We start from the raw sequence: 20,614 nt of genomic DNA, 5'->3' as shown, positions 1-20,614 counted from the left end.
TATGGTTCTAGTTCACAACTGTTGTTGAGTTCAGGTGGAACAAAAGCAGAGGGAGAACAGAAGGAAATCTTGGTTGCTGATCTGAATGGTGATTGCAGATGCTGTTGATATCAGTTATTGGTGACTTTCATAAGTCTTGTTCTAGATATTTCATCTCTATGTTATGTATCTCTTTTGTGGTATCTCTTTTATGGTGTCAAGGTCATATAACGACCTATTTTGGTTTCCCCTCTATGCCTGGGATGAACATGTAATGAAATTGGTTGTCATATGTAAATTTCTGATGTATCCCCACTTGGTTGGGTGGATGATCCTCACTTAGATGGGTGATGGATGTATGTATTGAGTCTTTTGGTGATAGGAAGGTCTTTTATGATGCATAAGTCATGGTTCTTCTTGAAGAACATCTTTTTGCAGATCTTGCCTACAGTGAGGGGGAGCATGGTCAGCACAACAGGGCAGAGATTTCAGCATGTACTCATGGGAAGCACAACCCTTTGCCCTTGATGACAAAGGGGGAGAATGACTTTGAGGATTATGGGGTTGCCATCAAGTCCAAAGGGGGAGATTTTTGGCATTATGGCACAAGTTTGGAGCTATGGCACAGGTGTTGTCCTTGATGGAAACTCTCTTTGGTGACAGATCTCAGGTCCAGATCTGAGTTCAGGCTTTCAGAATGAAGAAAAAGATATATACGCAGTTTCACCTAGACAAAGGCGCGTATACACGCGGGTTAGACATTAAAAATGTGCGTATGCGTATACACGCACTTTCATGCAAGGAAAAGCACGTATATGTTGGAGAACTTACTTTTGGTCCGTGGTAGTTAGTCCTTGGTATTTGAACCTATGGTTTTGGACCATGGTATCTCGTCAGAAGTGTTGACCCCAAGTATTAGGTCCAAGGTATTATTTTATTATGGTTTTGGACTGTGGTATTGTGAAAGGCCTAAGACTATGAAAGAGGAAGGAGATCATTTGGCAAAGGATCATCTAAATTAATTGAATATCTAATAAGGGCGAGATCTGAAATATTGGTGATTGGGGTTATGGTGCAGATCTGGATCTGAATGAAGGAGGAACCTTAGCGCAAAGAAGGATAAGTTCTATTGATGGGTCATAATCTTTTGGTTTGAATGATAATATCTTTTCATGATTTTGATCTGTTATATGCGGCGCATGATTGATCTATAAATCAGATAATCTGGGTTAATCAGTGTCTGAAAGAGTGAATTATCTTTTATAGATCTATACTCAGGTTCAGTGAAGCAAAGGCGCGTATACACGCTGGTTCAGTGAATGAAAACAGTGTATACGCAGGTTTCTCCAAACGAAGAAGCGTATGCACGCAGGTTTCAGGCTATTAAAGTAGCGTATATATTTTGAGTTGTGATCTTGCTGCTTCTGTTTATTGCTGCAGTGTTCTGGATTCAGAATTTGGTGTGTAGTTGCTGTTACTGTGATTTGGGTACAGCTGTCAGAGAAGTGTCTACTTGATTCAGTGCTAATTGGTGAAAAGGAGATTGTTTGATGCAAAAATTCTTGATGTTTGATTGATGTTCATGGATCCAGTTTGAAAATTTATGAAACGTGTATCCTTCTGTAGGCCAACACCTACGTACTAGTATCTTGGCTAGTGCAATAGCTAAGGGGGTTGCAGCTCCCTTCCAGGAGAAGCTAGAGAACGAGAGAGGGTTGTAGCTCTCTGTAGGTTGCAGCCTGTGTACTGGTAAAGGACTGCACCAGTACTTTGTAAAAAGAAGTTTCTAATTAAAAGAAGATAGAGACGAATTGCAGCAGGTGGTTTTCACCCACATTGGGTTTCCACCTTATATCTTGTGTTCTTGTGTGTGATTGTCTTCTGCTCTGTTTCTAGTTATTGGTTATTTGATTCTGATACACAGATTAACAATCAACATCTGAAAGATAAAGTGAATTATAAGTTTTCATAGTATACGCGGGTTTCCTTCTACATAGTTGCATATATATGCGAGTTTAATTAACTGAAGTAGCGTATATCATTTGGATTTGAAAAAGGAATATTTTACTTGATAATACTGATTCACCCCCCCTCTCAGTATTATTTCCAACAAGGGAAAGGAGAATAGGGTTGTAGATACTCTCAATAGTAGAGTGCAGGTAAATCATGTCGCAACTATGAGTTCTTATTTGACATATTTATAGGATCAGATCTTATAGGTAGGATAGTAGGTTGACAAGTACCGATAGCTTATGCACATGTTACAACAGGGTATAGGTGAATAGGATGTAGACTATCATCTCATAATAGATGGATTATTCAGATTTCGTGATAGGATCTATGTGTTGGATGACAGTGAGCTCAAGAAGCTTATCTTGAAGGAGTTTCCTGTCAATCCATATTCAGGTCAGCCAGGTTATCAAAAGACATTGAAAGATGTGAAGAAGTTCTACTATTGGAAAAATATGAAGAATTAAGTTCTAGAGTTTGCTGCTACATGGATGTATTGTCAATACGTAAAAGGAGAGTGTAAGCACCTCGTTGGTTTGTTACACTCTATTATGATTCCAGAGTGGAAATGGGAGGTAATTTCCATGGATTTCATTACAAGTTTTCCAAGGACGTTAAAGTAGAATGATTCCATCATGGTTGTGGTTGATAGGTTAAGAAAGTTAGCTCACTTCATTCCAGTGAAGACTACTTATTCACCTAGTGAGGTAGAAGAAGTGTTCATCATGGAGATAGTGAGGTTGCAAGGTGTTCTGAAGAATATTGTGTTAGATAGAGATGCTAAGTTCACTTCCAGGTTTGGGAAGGATTTATTTGTAGATTTGGGTACAAAGTTGGCCTTTAGTACAACTTGTCATCACCAGACAGATGGACAGACAGAGAGGGTCAACATGATCCTCGTGGATATGTGGATGACGTATGTTATAGATGAGCAGCAGAAGTTGGAGGAGTGTCTTCCACTAGTTGAGTTTTCTTTAAAAAAATGGGTATCAGGGAGTTGTATTACTATCATCAGATGGAGTGATCGAGTGAACCGGGTAATTATAGAATCAGACATGTTGGAAGAGATGGAATAGGAAATGTATATTATAAATAAGAATTTAAAGGAAACATAGGATACACAAAAGAGTTATGCATACCAACACAGGGAATTCAAGAAGTTTCATGTTAGGGATCATGTCTATTTGCACACCAAGCCCAAGAAGAGCTCCTTGAGGACTAGATCATGTGCCAAGTTGGCACCTCAATATTGCAGGCCTTTAGAGATCCTTTAGAGGATTAGATCAGTGGCCTATAGAGCTACACTGCCTCTAAATGTGAAAGTACATGATGTTTTCCATGTATCATTGCTTAAGATATATGTAAAAGATGTTGATCATGTTATTGATTGGTCTGTATTGTAGGCGGAGCCATAAGAATAATTCCAGTTGGAACATCTGTGCATATTGCAGTGGAAGCAACTCATGCTTTGGATCTAAGAAATCGACCAAGTTAAAGTGTAGTGGAAGCACTTTGGGCCTAGTGAATATATATGGGAGATGGATGATCAGATGTGGGCTATGTATCCTTCATTGCTTTCTAGAGGAGAGAAATGAGTTTTTGGTATATGTACATATTTATGTATGTTTGTTGTTGTAAATACCATAGTGAGTTGTGTTATAAAGCTCTAGTAATCAGTATGGTCCTCATGTTATCATGTTTTCCATGATGGTTTTGCTTTTGAGTAGATTGTTCATTTTAAATACTGGAATGGGTTAGGTTATAGAGCTCTATGGGTAGTATGTTTTGGGTTTTTAGCGATTTTGGTGGTGGTAGGGCCATTGAACATGGAGAAGGGTGTTCCCTTAAGTGGGAGGGGTTTGTAAAACCCCTAGGTTAAAATTTCATGTAATAAAGTTAATAAAGTAAAAGTAAGACCAAGGTTACAGGACATGTGTTCCAAGCTGAATGTTGTGAAAGGTATCAAAGTGGGCATCACTTGTTGTTTATTATGGCTAAGGGGAAATTAGCAAAGGCATTGGAAAAGGCTTTGAAAAGGAAAAAAAAGAATTATTAGCATTTTATTTAAGAAAATAAAAGAAATTAGGGTACAAGGGAGGTGAAAGGTCACAATTTCCATGGGAGGAGGAAATTGAAGGAAAATAGAGGAAAAATGAAGAAATTAGAGGCATCAATAATAAAAAAGGACTTCTGAGGATCAGTTCAGAACTTTTGTTGGCTACACTTTTTATAGTTTAGTTTTGGGAATTGGTTTTAGAGAGGAGAAGAGCACTAAGAGGAGAAAATAAGAAAGCAAGCAATGGAAGGTCAAGGAAATCAAGGATCAAGAAAGGAAAGGTTGGATCAAGTAGCTTCTACAAGAATACTTGCAGTAACATGTTGCATGTATGATTTGCTAGCTAGTTTTGACATGCATGGTATTTTCATGTGTGTATTTGGTTCATTTGTTGTCATTGGCATGGCGTTCTCCTAGTTTGAAAGTTGTTTCACCCTTGCCTTGCCATTTCCAGATAGCCATGGTGTGTTGGGATTCATTCTTGGTTGAGATTTGGGTTACCTGAAGGTTTTAGATTTGGGTGAGGTGGTCTTAGGAAAATACCAAGGGTTGGGGGTGGACATGGATTTCTCTGAGAAGCCCTCAATTGGTGGGTGAAGATAGGAAACTTACTCAAAGGACAGTAAAGGAATTTTGAGGCACCTATGCCCTGTTTGGTTTTGGGATCTCGGGACTGCTTTAGGTGAGATCACAATAGTGTGAGGGTGGATGTGGTTTAACTTCTATATTCCCTTGGTTTTTTATACATTATTTTATTCCATGAGATCTCAAATTCATGCTTTTAATATGGGATGAGGGTGATTAGCTAAAAGAAATATTTAGTTCAACCCAATCTATGGCCTGGTGGTTTGTGGAAGCCTGTGACTTGATTAGATTTTTTGTGTGTCAATAAGTTCTAAGTTCCTCTTGTGTTTCATGAGCAAATGTACTTTTTTTATGTGGCTTTGATGGATGTTCTATAATTATTATTTATCTAGTTGTATGTTGGTCATAAGCATGGTTTTATGATACATCCAAGTAATGGATCTTATCATGTTCAATTGATAAATGAATGGTTAATTATTGCATGACCTAATATATGTTATTGAAGCTATTATGAGATGGAATTAGTCCTTGTTGGTAAACCTCAGATAAGTTTTATATCCCTATGTTTAGATATGCATTCATGACCCATAGATCTCATGTTCTCAATGTGTTTGACAGAATGACTATCATGGTTAGACCAGGTCAGGTCAAGTCCTTGATTAAGTTTTGTGTTAGAGGCTTCGTCTTTGTGTTATTTATCATTTCTGGGAGTTTGATTAAGTTCTAGGGAGAGGTCTAGATCCTAGCCCTAAAAAAGTGGTTTAGATATTGCGTTCATTGGCAGAGAACTGCCTGAAGGAGACTACAATCACTGGGAAGAAGGCCCATGAGAGAGACTGGAGGTTTCTAGTCACATTGGCAACCTTTTCATGGGAGAGAATTGGGGTCTAGTTCAATGAAAAATGAAGTTAACTCAGGGGTTGGACACCTAGAGTGGTTGTTTAGCTCCTGGGGTCCCTGTAGCACCTGAGGGTAGTCAGTAAAGTCTTGGTTTGTCGACTCCATTTCCTTTAAGGTTACCTAGGAGGTTGAGTAATGTCATAGTAGCCCTAAACTCATGTTTACCCTGGGAAAGCCAGTGAAAGTGGGTAGATATGGGGGGAGACATGCTACACTTTTTTTGTTTGAAGGTTAGTCCTCGACCACACTTATCTTTGTGCTCTGAGGAATTTTTAGGGTTAATTACAAACAATATTACTTATTTTTACTTTGGCCCTTACAGGTACTCATTTTTTTTACCCATTATAGTTTCTCGAAGCCATATTCAACTTCAGCGCTTTCCACCAGCTGTATAAAATTTATTTGTAGTTAGGGTATATACAGAAAGGGCCTTATCTAATCGAGGATTCAAATTTTCATTATATAAAAGTATTGAGGATTTACATTAGAATTTTTAGGTAGAAATATTGGGTGCCATAGACATATCCCTGTAATATTTATTTTTAATTAAGGATTCTTCCCTTTTTTGTGAACTGAACTCTTTCACACTATATGATTTGAGTTGCGTTCAAAACTTGCATGGCCAGAGATGTAATTTTTCTTCTTTATTTAAAGAAAGACAAATTGTATATTTATTCTATTATGTGTTACTATGCATTTAATGTAAATGCAGTCATGATTTCTCGGTATTGATATTTTTATTCCCTTCCTGTGTCCATACATGAGTACAAGTACAAGGGCATTCTTTGCATATACTAAAACATGAACTACAACTTATGTATTTTTATGAACATATATCTATATGATCTACGTGTTTAAGGCACAAAATAGGCCATAATCCCTATGGAATACTATCATTGGTGTCCACCTAAAGTATTTCTTTAAGCCGTATTATTATCTTGCCTAAAATTGCTTGTCTTTTGGCTAGTTGATATCGTTTTCCTTCCTCTTCCTTGGCCTATAACATGCGAAGTTGGGCATAAAGATTTTACTTCCATTCAATTATTTTCCTTACTATCTTGTAATGTCTCTCTTTTTCTGTATTCCTGCAAATGACCTCATTTTTTATACAAATGAAATGTTAATTTTTAAGACATATAGTTTGCATATTAGTTCTTGGGTAGGGTTTCCTATACCGAATTTTTCCCACTAGAAGAATTCTTAGTCTTTACTTGGAAAAGCCTATAGTTTTGATCTAGGTGGAAGATAATTACTATAGTTAATAATTAGTTTTCTACGGATGTTTGTAAAAGCATGGATTATATTTGTAAAATGCATGAAAAAAATAAAATAAATCATAATAGTGAAGTAAGAATCTAATCGCACGATGATTTAATTTTTTCCATCATATTCACCCATGGTATTCATCCATGAATATTTTAAACCATAGTATTTATCCATGATGTTTGAATCACATGATGATTTAATTCTTTTACCATTGTAATTTGTGATCTTCGCCCATGGATTTTGTAAACCATGGTATTTACCCATTTTTTTTTAAATGTAAAAGGGGATGAATGTTGGTGGAAAGCCTCTTGTAAAAAGTATAAATACAAAATTCACTAGGAGAAAAGCATGCTTTTTCTCATAATGTAGTCTCTTGGTATATTATCAATTTGAGTTTGTTTTTTATAATTTTTTTCGACAATATTTCTCTTATGCATTATACCCTATTCTCAATTATTTTTATAATGTTTTTTATGAAATATTTCTTTCATACATTGTGGTATTTTCCTTTATCACTCATGATGTTGCATTTCTTACACAACTTGGATCAAAGTGACATTAACGCATTAGATTTCATGAGAAATTTATAGTTAAGTGTGCTTGGGCCAGAGTAGTACTAGGATGGATGACTTACTGGTTTTTTTGTCACTCTCTAAGTCTCATTCCTCCAACGATCCAGATGAATGGTATAAAAGTGGTCTACCCTTGTTTATTTTATTTGCACATGTCCCCAATGAGGTTAGGGTACAAGGAGCTGAGGATCGAGCTATTACAACCTTTGCAAGATCGTCCTCACCTACCCTAACAACCTCACATGGTGGAAAAAAATAAAAAATGACAGAGAAGGAGATCTTGTCAAACTATTACTTGAGAAATAATTTACACGACAAAGGAGTGAGATGATGGAAAATTTTGTTGAGATCCTCTCATGACTCCCAAAAATGGTAAAAAAACATTCGATAAGTAGATATTTCAAAATCTCAACAACCTTCGAGGTACAAGCTAAATTTTTATATCCCCTTATTCGAAGGAAAAACATACACAAAATCCTTAGAAAATTTGTTGAATCTGCTAGAGGGCTATTACGCGGTCCTTAATTTTTGTGAAAATGAGAAAATCACCTTTGTATCCTAAAAGATCTTCCCCATGTCAAATATTGGTGGTAAGGTTACTAGGAGAGAATCAATGAAGATGAGTCTAGGGTATACAAGGGAGGCCCCACCTAGGCCATTTTTGTAGATTCCCTCAAGGAGGAATTGTAACCTGTAAGATCCTATGAATACTAATACATGAGGTGGACTAGACTACGATAGGAAAGGGACCAAGCAGTATCATATTTTGCAAATCTCTTTCATACATTGTGCACCAATTTCGATTTCAAAGGATACAAGCGATATTTGGTGGTTAAGTATCATGGTTGTCTTCATAAATACATCCACTCAGAATTGGAGTTCCTAGATATCTCCTCACTTGGTGCAACATATCAATATGCTGCCAAAATAGAGAACAAATTTAAATAAAAGAAGCAAGACTTTGGATATGCAAATCCTTCATAGTGGAAGAAGGGCAAGGGACAGAGTAAGGGTGGACCTTCCCATGAAAACCCAACTAAGCCAAAAACAAAGAATGGTTATGGAAAGTCAAAGGGAGACACTAGATAGTGGTGTAGACTCCATAAAATTCCCTCACAAAACACTGATGAATGCCACTTGAAGCACTCATTATTAGTAGAGCTTGTGGAGAAACAAACAGACTCTGGATTAGATTCTGATTTAGAATATGATAAAAGGAAGTTTATCATTGATCAAGAACATAATGTTACCATTGTAGATGTGAATATCCAACCAAAAGAATTAGAGGATATTGAGGAGGGGGAGCATCTCTTCCATTCACAAATGTGGGTGATAGGGACCCCGCTACATTTCATTGTCAACAGTGTTAACCACAAGAACCTAATATCAACTGAGGTCATCAATAGATTGAATCTACCAATAATTTTGCACCCCCAACCATATATTATTTGTTGGTTGAGCCATGGAAAAGACATCTGCGTCAGTCAGTAGTGTCACTTATCCTCTAGCATCAAGCCCTTCACAGATGAGGTATTGTGTGATCTTTCACCACTCAAAGCTTGTGATGTTCTATTAGGAAAACCTTATATGTGGAGATTTAATGTTTTTTATGAGTCTTGACTGCATAGTGTTGTGGTTACTCTGGGGTATCAACTTTATTGGAAAGAGGTAATTCCAACTACTACAAAACCATTGATCTCAGTGAAATAGTGCAAGAAAGTAGTCTCTCATACTTCCAAGTTTTTCCTTTATAGGATTTAGTCAAAAGGTGAACAACTAGTCATTGTAACCATAAAAAATTCAGTACAAGCTCCCTGTACAAGACACAAGCAAGTGGACAAGCTAGTAGAATGGTCCAGGGATATATTCACCTCACCTTGCAACCCTACTCTTCGAAGTCACACATATACTTACATTGGATGACAACCATTCATATGTTCAGTGTGGGTACAATGGAGGTATTTAGAACTCTATTGCTTCTTTCCAATCATGTTTAGGGTTACAACCAACAATCCCCATGGATGTCACCTTTCATACTAGATCTTCATCATCAAAGTACTCCCATCGAGTAGCCAAATTTGTTGAATGATTTGAACACTTCCAACAACAAGTTCATTATTCCCTACCAGGAGCCAAAACCAAGTACAAATAACAACATCATGCTATCAAAAATCCTGGGGGGGGTGAATCAATATTTTTTAATTCACTTTAAATTCCAATTTAACATTTAAAATTTTGTATGCTAGTATTATTCAAACAACTCACATGTGTTCATGCCTTCAGTGAATTAAAACCACGCATGTTCATATTACTAATTTTTCATAATTTCAATCAGATGTTTAACTTTAGTCATTGCACCAATATTTCATTTTCCATTAATTAAGTAGTAACCATGAGAAGTAAGAGAAAATAGAACATAATGAATACATCAACACATAAGGATAGTTGGATTTTATGTGGAAAACCAATGTGGGAGAAAACTATAATTGATGTCGTCTCTATATTCTTATCCTATTATAAAGAAAAATAAATACATCATAGCCTTGTACTGGCATAGACTCTTTCCAGCATGCAGGAAACCACCTACAGGAGGCTACAACCTCCACTCATTCTCCAACACCCATTGAAAGGGAGATATAACCCCCTAATCTCATTTACTATCTCTTACCGAAAGGGAGATCCTACCCCTTCACTGATGGTTACAACCCTCAGTACCTTGTGGAACATATTTCATAATTTTCATACTAGAACCAGCTATCAATCCACCATCACCAAACATGGAAGCCACCTTTCAAAAATTTTCACACTTGACCCACACCAACAATAAGCCCAACCAATATACCAAACTAAATCGCGAAATCTGAATACAATCACTAAATCACCAATAAATTAAATCACTAGAGAAATTAAATTACTTCATACTGGACCATTCCCAACTTACCAATCAACCAATAACTGATCCAATCAATACCAATCAACCAATAAAGATAATACTCAATCGTTCATTGATTAATCACACCATTAGATACGAGACAGTCACCACAGAAACAATGTGTAGTCATTATAAACTCTGATCAAATTGAATTTAGAATATATACACGATTGTTCTGAAGTAAACCTACATATATACATGCTTCCTCTGCATAAAACTTGCATACATATCATCAATCACAAAATACTGAAACTCTATCAAATTGAATTACTAAATCACTATATCCACCACTGAATCAATGAAATACATATTCACAACAACAAATAATCACATATATACCAATACTAAATCATTGAATACCCAGTGACCAATATATTGAATCACTGTAGAATTGGAAGCCAACTTAGTTACTGAATCAATATTGCAAGCCAAGCAAGCAAACCATTGAATACCAACTGATCAAACCAAATCACTGAAGACCGATACCACTATTCCAATCACTGAATACTGAATACTAAAACCAATCAATATGCCAAGTCACTGAATACCATTATACTGATAAGATCAATACATACAAAGCCATACAAAAATTAGTCACGCTAATACACCAATCACTATGTACTATAATACCAATGCACCAATGAACAACCAAGTCAATCAATATATGAAGCCACTGAATAAAAATTTTTCCTCATCTACTTCATAAACAATTTTGTTGTTAGATCCCACACCAAACTGCAAAATCTACTAAGCCAAATCATCATAAGAATAAGGGATAGGTAGCAACATATCTTCTGTAACAAATTCATATCTCTGTTAATTCTATATCCAATATCTCACTGTTATCATCACATGTCAAGTCACTCTCTAACAATTCAAAACCTGTCAAGCTAATGAACATAACTTTTCATCATGCCAATATCAAATTTAAATCAAGCATCAAATTCCTCCTATTGTGATATAAGAAAAGGTAGTAGCATACCACTTATCATAACCGTAAGGATCAACCATCACAACTAGATCAGTCACTGTTAAGCCCTTTCTTCCTTTAATCACTTTAGAAAAAATCTCAATAACGTGGAAACTCTACAAGGAAATAATGAAAAGATGCAACAACATGTATCTCTTTGTCCAAACAAAAAGTCTTAAATGATGCCAAGCCAAGGCTCTTAACACTGTAAGAAAAATTTGTCAAACCCTAATACTGCCATCTAGCAATCAACATTAGAGTTTTCATTATTAAACATTCATCACATTTGTCATAGCTAAATACTGATCCTATCTAATACACAAATTTCTTCCATGTAAGTTAAGAAAAAGAGGTTAATATGGTATCCTTGCATACACACATATTCTACATACTGTCATAGATCTCTACATGTCTACTGGACTTTTATTTCTACTATGTATATTTTTTTGTCTTCAAGGTATTAACCCATATAATGTCATCAACCAAAAAACAAGGTCTTCTCTGCAACATAAACAAATGAAAAGAAAATTTCAACCTCTGCAAATATTTAGCGGCTTGGATTATTTCATACCTATGCATATAAATCATTGTAAACACTAATCATTATTAATTAAGTTTATCTAAACAATAGTGATTACAATCAATAAGATCAAAGGAATATCTAAGAAAATGCAATGAAAATAACTTAGATACATATGTCTTGTAGATATGCCTCTTAGGTCCTTCGTTATTCCTACAAATCACATGTTATATAAGTCATTCAAACTTCTTTCATATCTGAGATCTGATCCACCACTGGTCCACACCTGTAAAAGACCCTCACAGAGACTTCACTGATTACACATTCATGTCTTCTAATATTTTCTCCTTATATAGGAACTCAATCTCCTAATTACCATGTGCCATTATCAAGGAATTTTCAATAACATAGGTGAAACCAACCAAGGAATTGTTGACTCCATTAATCTAGCCTGCATGCACATATAAAAAATTTTACTTTCAAGATGTATACATGACTTTGCTAAAGGAAAGTAGCGTATATTTTTAAAAATTCATATTATTCAATCTATTTCAAATCCAACCTATTGCTAAGATGCCAAATCTCTTCCACATCTTCTGCAACACTTGTACATGCATTCATATCATTTGTAATGGCTCAACAAACCTTTGTAGTCATCATCAATCCATAGACTAACTGGACATAACGAGAGTGTGATATCAAGGACAAAACATTTGAAATCTGGGTTGACATCATATTATATCTAGGTTGACATCATGTTCATAGCATGTAGCTTTCCATCAAGGACAACATATTAGCCATAATGCCAACAATCTCCCCCTTTGGACTTGATGGAAACCTACTGTAAACACCATGTTTTCTCTTCCCCTTGAAATCAAGTGCAAAGGGGAGAACCATGCTAATAGAAGTACTCCCTTTGTAGAGCTCAAAATTGTAAATCGTATCTGCTAATATGAACCGTGAAATATACATACTGACCCTACTCCCTCTGAGCATATGGTGGACCTTCTAGAGGCATGCAATATAAGTACAAGGCCTTATGACTCAAATACATTTCTATCCATAAGTACATATGACCTATCTCATAAAGAGTGACTCTATGGACCCAAATTTTACATCAAACACCCAAAATAATGGGATATATGGCATGGCTTTATCAAAATAGCCCATACATGACTGAATTTTGAAATGAATACAACATGGGTCTTTTCATTACCAATACACCAGCAAAATAAAACAATAATAATGCATGAATTTTACAAATGTACACAATTTCTCTTCTCAATGCAAGCCCTATACAATGATATGGCATCCATGATCAACAATGTTTTCTCTGTGTAAAATATCATCAATAAACAAGGATCTCATCAATGAAATCTTTGGAAAAACCAAAATAATCATAAACAACCACCATACTTAACATAGGAATCTGTAACATAATCATCTGACAATGGTAGCATACATGATAAAATGATAGTAGCATGAACATTTGGATCATCAAGAAGCAATATATCATCAGGAAGATAAGATAGTGTAGCATTAGTCTCTTCAATATCAACATGAGGCCAAATATGCAATGTATCCAAGCAAAACTAAGAAATTGTAGAAGAAACATAAGATTGTGCAATAAGGCTTTGTCAGAAACTCTTCTTCTTGACTTCACATCATCAAGGTCAGCATATATTCTTCACATATAGGAAGAACCGTAATCCTAAAGTAGCAAAAACATATCAATATCTTGGAGCACAATACCATAGGAAACATATACATCAACATACTCTCTTGATGTATCAACAACATATGTGAAAACAAGGAGAACCTCCAACATCACAAGCCATCAACCAACATCAACAGTGACTATAGCATACATATCTTCCTTATCAAGTATATCAAGTTTTAATAGCAACAAGAATCAGATACCATCAAGAAATTTACCAACTACAACTCAAGCAACATATATGCATCATTGATAAACCATGACATAGTGACAACAACATATATTTTCCAGTAGTTAGACTGATGAAAACAACAATAATGATGAATTCATCATAGGAAGAACAATGCAGTAAGGAGTGCTCAAAAGTCCATAATGTTATCAATGAATCATTAGAACCATACAAGATGCTCCCCTTGAACCTATGCCAACTTTCCATCATCAATTTTGATCACATTATATCCTTCTTACCAATAAGAAATGCCCCAAACATCCATGTCAACAACAAACATAATATAGGATTTTTCATCAACTCATAGACTCATCATGAACCAACACCATTCCTAAGCAACATATGGGCATCATTAACAAAATGCAACAAATCAATATCAGGTCGAGAATGCCAATAATGAATTGATGGAATCATATGAGAAGCTCTCCCTGAATTTGTGCCACTTCTTAATCACCATAGAGTAGCATACACGACTGTATAAGTTAGATAACGCATGCATACATGACTGTCCTTCATGAGAAACTTGTACAAAATGTAAAATGCTGATTTTTCATATCCATAACTCCCCTCGAACATGTCATATCCATTCCCCACCACATTTACTTCATCGGATGTAACATTAGTAACATAAATGTCACCAAAATAATAATATAGTGACATATGGAATTATCATCATCAAGGCACACATGCATAGCTCCCCTTGAGCTCATATACCATTGATCTTGTGGACCTGATAGTCATCATCTTCTTTCTATGAGACTATGTACCTCACATTTTTGCAGTCACTATTAGAAGTATGCATTAAGTACAATAGACTATAGTAGGGCATGTCTTGTTTTACTCTGAATATGAAGAAGAGGAGCTAGACCTCTTATTCATGCATGGATTCTTCTTTAGTACATACAATTTGTCTATATTTTTGTATTCTTTTGTTATATTTTTTGTAGAGTCTTATTTTATAATTTTATATCTAGTTGATGTGAATACAATTACATTCCCTTTATCAACTATTCAACTTACACTTAGTATGTTATCCTTTAGCCCATCCATCATTAATACATTTGTTGCTTATGTATTCATGATATCAACATCAACATTATCCTTTCCTAATACCTCTACAAATGTACAATTTCCAATAATAATCTTACCACTCTTGTTTTTCTTAAGAGAGATATTTTTTTTGTTATTTCCAAACATGTGATTAGAGCATCTGCTATCTATGTACCATTGATCTTATTCTTCAAATCAACATATATCAAGGCCACACCTTATTTGTTCTTCTTCTTTCTACTTAAAATGAGGAGTGTTGGTGGATCCATCCTTTTAAGGTCTTTTGGTAACAATATTCCTGCATTCTTTTCCTACAGGTCCAAACTTATTGCATTTATAACACCTTAAATGACTAGAGAAGGGGATATCATAATATTTATGCTTCAAATTTCTCTTATTGCAATCAATAGCTTTGTGACCAAATACATTTCATGTAAAACAATAACCCTAAAACAAACTTGAGTACCGAGGAAATGATAAATTTCTCATGGATTAATTATTTGCTTGAGGTCTAAACAATATTATTTTTCAATTACTTGAAATGTGTCCATAGTTATGATAGATAAAACATTCAATATCATTTTTCAAATGAGAGAATGGATTGTTAATTCTAATAACAGGTGCAATTGATCTCTTTTGAAAGTTAACTTTTGTTGGTTGCTGGTTTGGTTGACTTCTTAATTACTTACCTAGTTTTTCATTGCCTGTTTTGTTATCCTCAGAGCTTCTTACATAAGCATGTGAAATAGATTCTCCTTTAACAATTTCATGAAAGCCAATGCCTGATTTATGGGGATCTTTGACAATTAAGAAGATTATCCAATTTCGTTATACTATCTTGAAATTTCAAATTCTTCTCTTTTTAAGATAATTTAACTTTTAGAATAATTACCTCAACTTATAGTCTTTGAAACTCACTTTCTTTTTCCACATAGTTATTCCTCATTCCTTCTTTAATATTTCTTCCTTCTTCTAGTTGTGTTATTCCTCATTCCTTCTTTAATATTTCTTCCTTCTTCTAGTTGTGTTCTTAATTTCATAATCTCTTCCATAAGCCCATTCTCTTGTTCTTCAAATACTTGGAGTAACTCCTCATTTTGTTTGTTTGACTTTTTAAGATCTAATCATAGAGAGATGATATCAACTTCAAGTCCTTCACAATATTGTTCAGATTCTACTATAGTATTTATCTATTTATCATGATCCTATTTTTATATGCCTACAACTTTCTTAGGATCGTTAATCCTTTTCAAAGTAGAAGCAAGTTTTATGCAAAGATTAAGAACATATTATAGCCTATCTTCTTCTGAGTCAATAACTCCATCTAGTATTTCATGGTCACTCTCATATTTTAATAGACAACAGTTTCCTTTAGATTCATTTAATGTTGCAGAAATAAGATTAACTATTGGTTTACCTGATGAAAAAAATTCCTTATTTACTAGTTTTCCTTCTCCTTCATAGATGTCCTACAAGTTATCCCACACCTCGTTAATACAGAATCAAATACATTACAAAAGACTACATTTAATGGCTAACTATTATTTCGAAGTTCTTGTCCTAATGGTGGAGTTTTAGTATAACCATTACAGGTTAAATTCCAAACATCATATTCGAGGAATGTTACTTTCATATTTGATTTCAAATCATAATAATTATCATCATTAAGTACAATCATATCGTTATTATCCATACTTATTGACTTGTCTTGATTTGTTGCAGATTGTTCCTGATCTATGAATGCATATATTGCAACAACATGATATGCATCACTGTCACTGATTTCCTAACTTGACCTCTTTCTTTGTTCTTCCTTCTTCTTGTGCATCCTTCCCATTGCCCCTTGTTGCTAGACCCTATTTGGACTAGTAGGGATCGCCTCTGTCCGTAGAGAGTGGGAGGGGTGAAATTCTTTATGAAACTGACTGAACTGGAACACCACCAGGAAGAACCTGCACGCAAGTACAACTGATATCTCTGATAATCAATTACATGTAGTCTAGGCATGGGCACAGCCATCCAAAAGACATAAAAAAGAGGTCTGTGGTATGGACACAGCCACCCAGCTAATGAGACCGTGATAATAGTAAAGGTATGGTCGCAACCATCCATGAAGACTCAGGTATGGGCACAGCCATCTAGTGAATGAGTCATGTAACAATAACAATAATCCACAAAATTGCAGCCTGGATTCCAACAGACAAAATCCAGGGTCTTGCGCTCCATCTCGACCTGAACAAAGTACAAGTTCAAGCATGCAAATATAGGAGTTGAAGTCGAACATGAAAGAACATCGTCTGATTACCAGTCAATGATGAAAACTGTTAACAGACGCGAGAGGTACCACCAATAATGACAATGGTCCTCAAGGTACTATAGGTACAATCTACGGCGTGTGAATCAATGAGCTGGCATCGAACACCCATAGAATCATTCGATCGGAGGCCAATGATGAAAACCTTGCGTCGAACACGAAGAACCTGCCATTGAGGCATGCAGGCTCCAAGGCACCTGAAGGGAGTCTCTAGGTCAACTTCCTGGATAATGAGCTGAAGTCGACAGGAAGTGACCTTGATCGAAGGTGGGCCATAATGTTTCCCACACCATCGACACGAGATAGAGAAGGATAAGATATTTTGCGTGAGGTATCAGAGGGAGATTGAGTACTCTTGCAGAGGTCAACTTCACTTGAACATATCGGCGGCACAATAGTGGACTTGGCAGTATTTGACATTAAATGATTAGGGGTCATGACGACAAGGCAATGAGCAGATGAGAGGTCAAACAGGATAACCCAAACCCACGGAGGCCAGTGTAAAAACAAGATGAGAGGTTCCCACCCAGACACAAATGCAAACAAGTGCCATGTTCAAGAGCGACATACTGCCGACACGACAATGATTATGGTTCCATTTTCCCCGCCATTTCTGGCAAGTACCCGGATTATTTTTTGATGACAAGCTTAACGGGGATAGCATATGCTTGAAAGGCGTCATTTCGATAGAATCTGATGTCATTAAGTTTTAACAAGTCTGACAAAGGAAGAACTCGGCGTCTTTTCCTGTTTAGAGAGTCTGAAAAGACAACAGAAAAGTGAACTCCAGGGGGGTCCTTTTTCGTAAAGTTGTGTCTCTCGAGCCTGAAAAAGTATAAAACGATGCTCGAAAGAACCGCCCGACCAGTATGATCGAGGAGTACTTTTCGTAAGTAGTGACTTTGACCCGAAAAAGTAGAAAAGCGGTCAGAAGCACGTCGTTTTGTAGCCAATAACGAGTTCGAAACGACAAAAACTTGACGATCTTTTTAAGTTTGAATGGTCGAAAAAAGAGCTTAAAGACGACCGCCTCTCACTTGTTTTAACGAGTCGAGAGGGAGACTAGGCTATATTTTCTTATTTTACGTCGAAAAAGAGCTTAAAGACGACGTTTTGGGACCAAGTGCGTATAGAAATGTCGTAATTACACCAGCATGAGAATCTGCACAAGGAACACCGCACGCGTAAACTTGTTCGAAATAATATAGACAACATGCATAAAAACATAGTAAAACTATATCGGAACCAAGCATATGGTAAAAGCAATCATAAAAAACCCATATTTATGAAAAATAATATTTAATTTTCAAAATTTACCATAAATAGGGGGGTAAACAAAATTTTTACCATTGTTACCATTTGGAGCTTTGGAGAACGACTTGGAGCTGTGAGGTTGACGAGCGAAATTCCACCTCGTACGTGCATCATCCTTCCTGAAGTCAGTTCCAGGTAGGTTCATCTTGCCTTACGCTCCATTTTGAAGTTCTTTTGCTGCATTTTAACGGTTTGAAATGGTTGTTTGAGCGGATTTTTTGAAACACATTCTGCTCTCGGTCAGCGCAGATTTCCCTATCGGGTCCGCGTTGATCGAAAAAAACTTCCTTATGCCACTCCCGGATCAGCACGGAAGAGTGATGTACTTCTGTGCTAACCTGGAAAAAAATATCAAAGGCGCCCATGATCAGTGCGACTGTTTTAAAAACAGTCGCGCTGACGCCGCGCAACAAGTTTTTTAACAAAATTAACGTATGAAACTTTATGAGCGGGGCCCTAATGAAATTTTTTGATTATGCAGAGTAAAATGGCATTCATTTGGTAGGAACACGCTCATGATAACGAGGACATAGCAGCATTTGGCGATCCTGGGTGCCGAAATGCATTGCGAGGGTGCGGGTTACCTAAATTCTTCTTAACCCCACGCCTGCGAGCACAGCCTGACCTTCTGGAACTCTTAATCAGAGCCTAGAATCCCACTGATGGGAAGTTTGTTATCCGAAGCCGAGACATCGAGTTTGATTACACAAACATCTATTTTTTGACTAGGTTGTCACGTCGAGGCGAGATGCCTATTCTGGAGGGGCACCGACCCGGTGGTGATACTCTAGACATGCTGATGGCTCAGGTGTGCCCACAGGCATGGAAGTCGCGGAGTGGGAAGATAGCAATTCCTACGGTGGCAGACATCATCCTTCGAACCATGCTCTTTATGGTGACTCGGGCAGCGGGCTCCCAGGCCCAACACGAGGCCTCAAAGACCCATCTTTGATTGGCTCTCGAATGCTTGAATCCTACCATATTTAACTGGGCAGCAACAGTAGCGACAACTATGAAGAGAAAATTGACCAACTGCTATCGTGGTGAGTCGAAGCAGTTTGGCTACGGGTCGATCTTACTCCCTCTCATGCTGGAGCAGGTGCCGGCATTGCAGTTGCAGGATATGGTCATGGACCCACCTAGAGGCCCTCAAGAGACGAGGGCCACACGATGGGGCCATGTCATGCCACGAGGAGGTGGCGGTCGACCAGTGGCATGGGGGGTATACTTCCGAGAGTGGCTGGAGAGGCAGACTATTTTTGTGGAGGACTGGCTGTATGCTGGCCTAGACTTCCATGGAGACCCAGACATGTCGCTGCCTGCTGGAGAGTAGTGGGATGACGGTGGTAAGACACTTGATCTCATTTTTTGATTTTTTATTTTTGTGATGTTTTTGATTTTTTCATGTACATGTCCTAACGATGAACGCTATGGTATGCAGATGTAGGACCGACGAGACCCCTCGGCCTGGCCCCAGAGGCGCGGAGGGATGCACAGGGCATTGGAGCTTTGGCCCTGGCTCCTCCGGGAGATGATACAATGGAGACCGTGATACGGAACCTCGAGGTCTTGCTGTCAGGGATTCCAGATTACTAAGGGATAGAGGAGGTCCCCATAGCGTCTCAGATCCATACAGTGGGAGTAGAACCTAGGATGCACTGCCTTTTGAGGCGGGTGGCACGAGCGGCAGTGGATTATAGGGAGCACCACCCGCCGCAGTAGATATCTAGGTCTTTATTTCCTACTGGTGATTTTTTGAGAGACATGTGTCTTAGATGTACAAAGAACACAGGCCCTATCTAGACATGGACACTTATTTTTGAGCACCTTGGTGCACAACACGATATATATATATATATATATATATATATATATATATATATATATACATATTCCTATGGTTTATTATTGTGCTTTTATGTGCTTGCTTGTATTATGTTTCGATTACATGTTACCCAAATGTCTATCTAATACATGTGTTAACACCCAGGTTGTTCCCTATGACTCCCAAGGGAATACGGCCGGGGTAACCACTAACCAATCTTTGGGTTACAGTTTCTAGCCAAACTGTAATCAGAGAGGGCTCTCTCTTTATGATTTGTCTCTTTTCTGATAGTATTTTAGGCTAGCTATGTTGTTCAAGGTTTTGTTTTTGGAGTGTGTTTGGTGATGATTCCAGTCAATATATATAGGTGCTTAC

The 20,614-nt window shown here is 36.9% G+C and overlaps 1 pseudogene; it reads right to left on the bottom strand.

The window, feature by feature from the left end:
- Nucleotides 1-14,396, bottom strand: part of LOC149207151 (nuclear pore complex protein NUP133 pseudogene) — a 29,232-nt pseudogene extending 14,836 nt beyond the window's left edge.
- Nucleotides 14,397-20,614: the final 6,218 nt, after the last annotated feature.

The sequence above is a fragment of the Pinus tabuliformis genome, chromosome 1_2, assembly GCF_031772625.1.
Source record: "Pinus tabuliformis cultivar Carrire ecotype Pingquan chromosome 1_2, CPIR1, whole genome shotgun sequence".
In the NCBI taxonomy this organism is placed as follows: domain Eukaryota; kingdom Viridiplantae; phylum Streptophyta; class Pinopsida; order Pinales; family Pinaceae; genus Pinus; species Pinus tabuliformis.
Note: the sequence above shows the minus strand (reverse complement) of the source record. Positions and strands in the feature narration are given on the sequence as shown.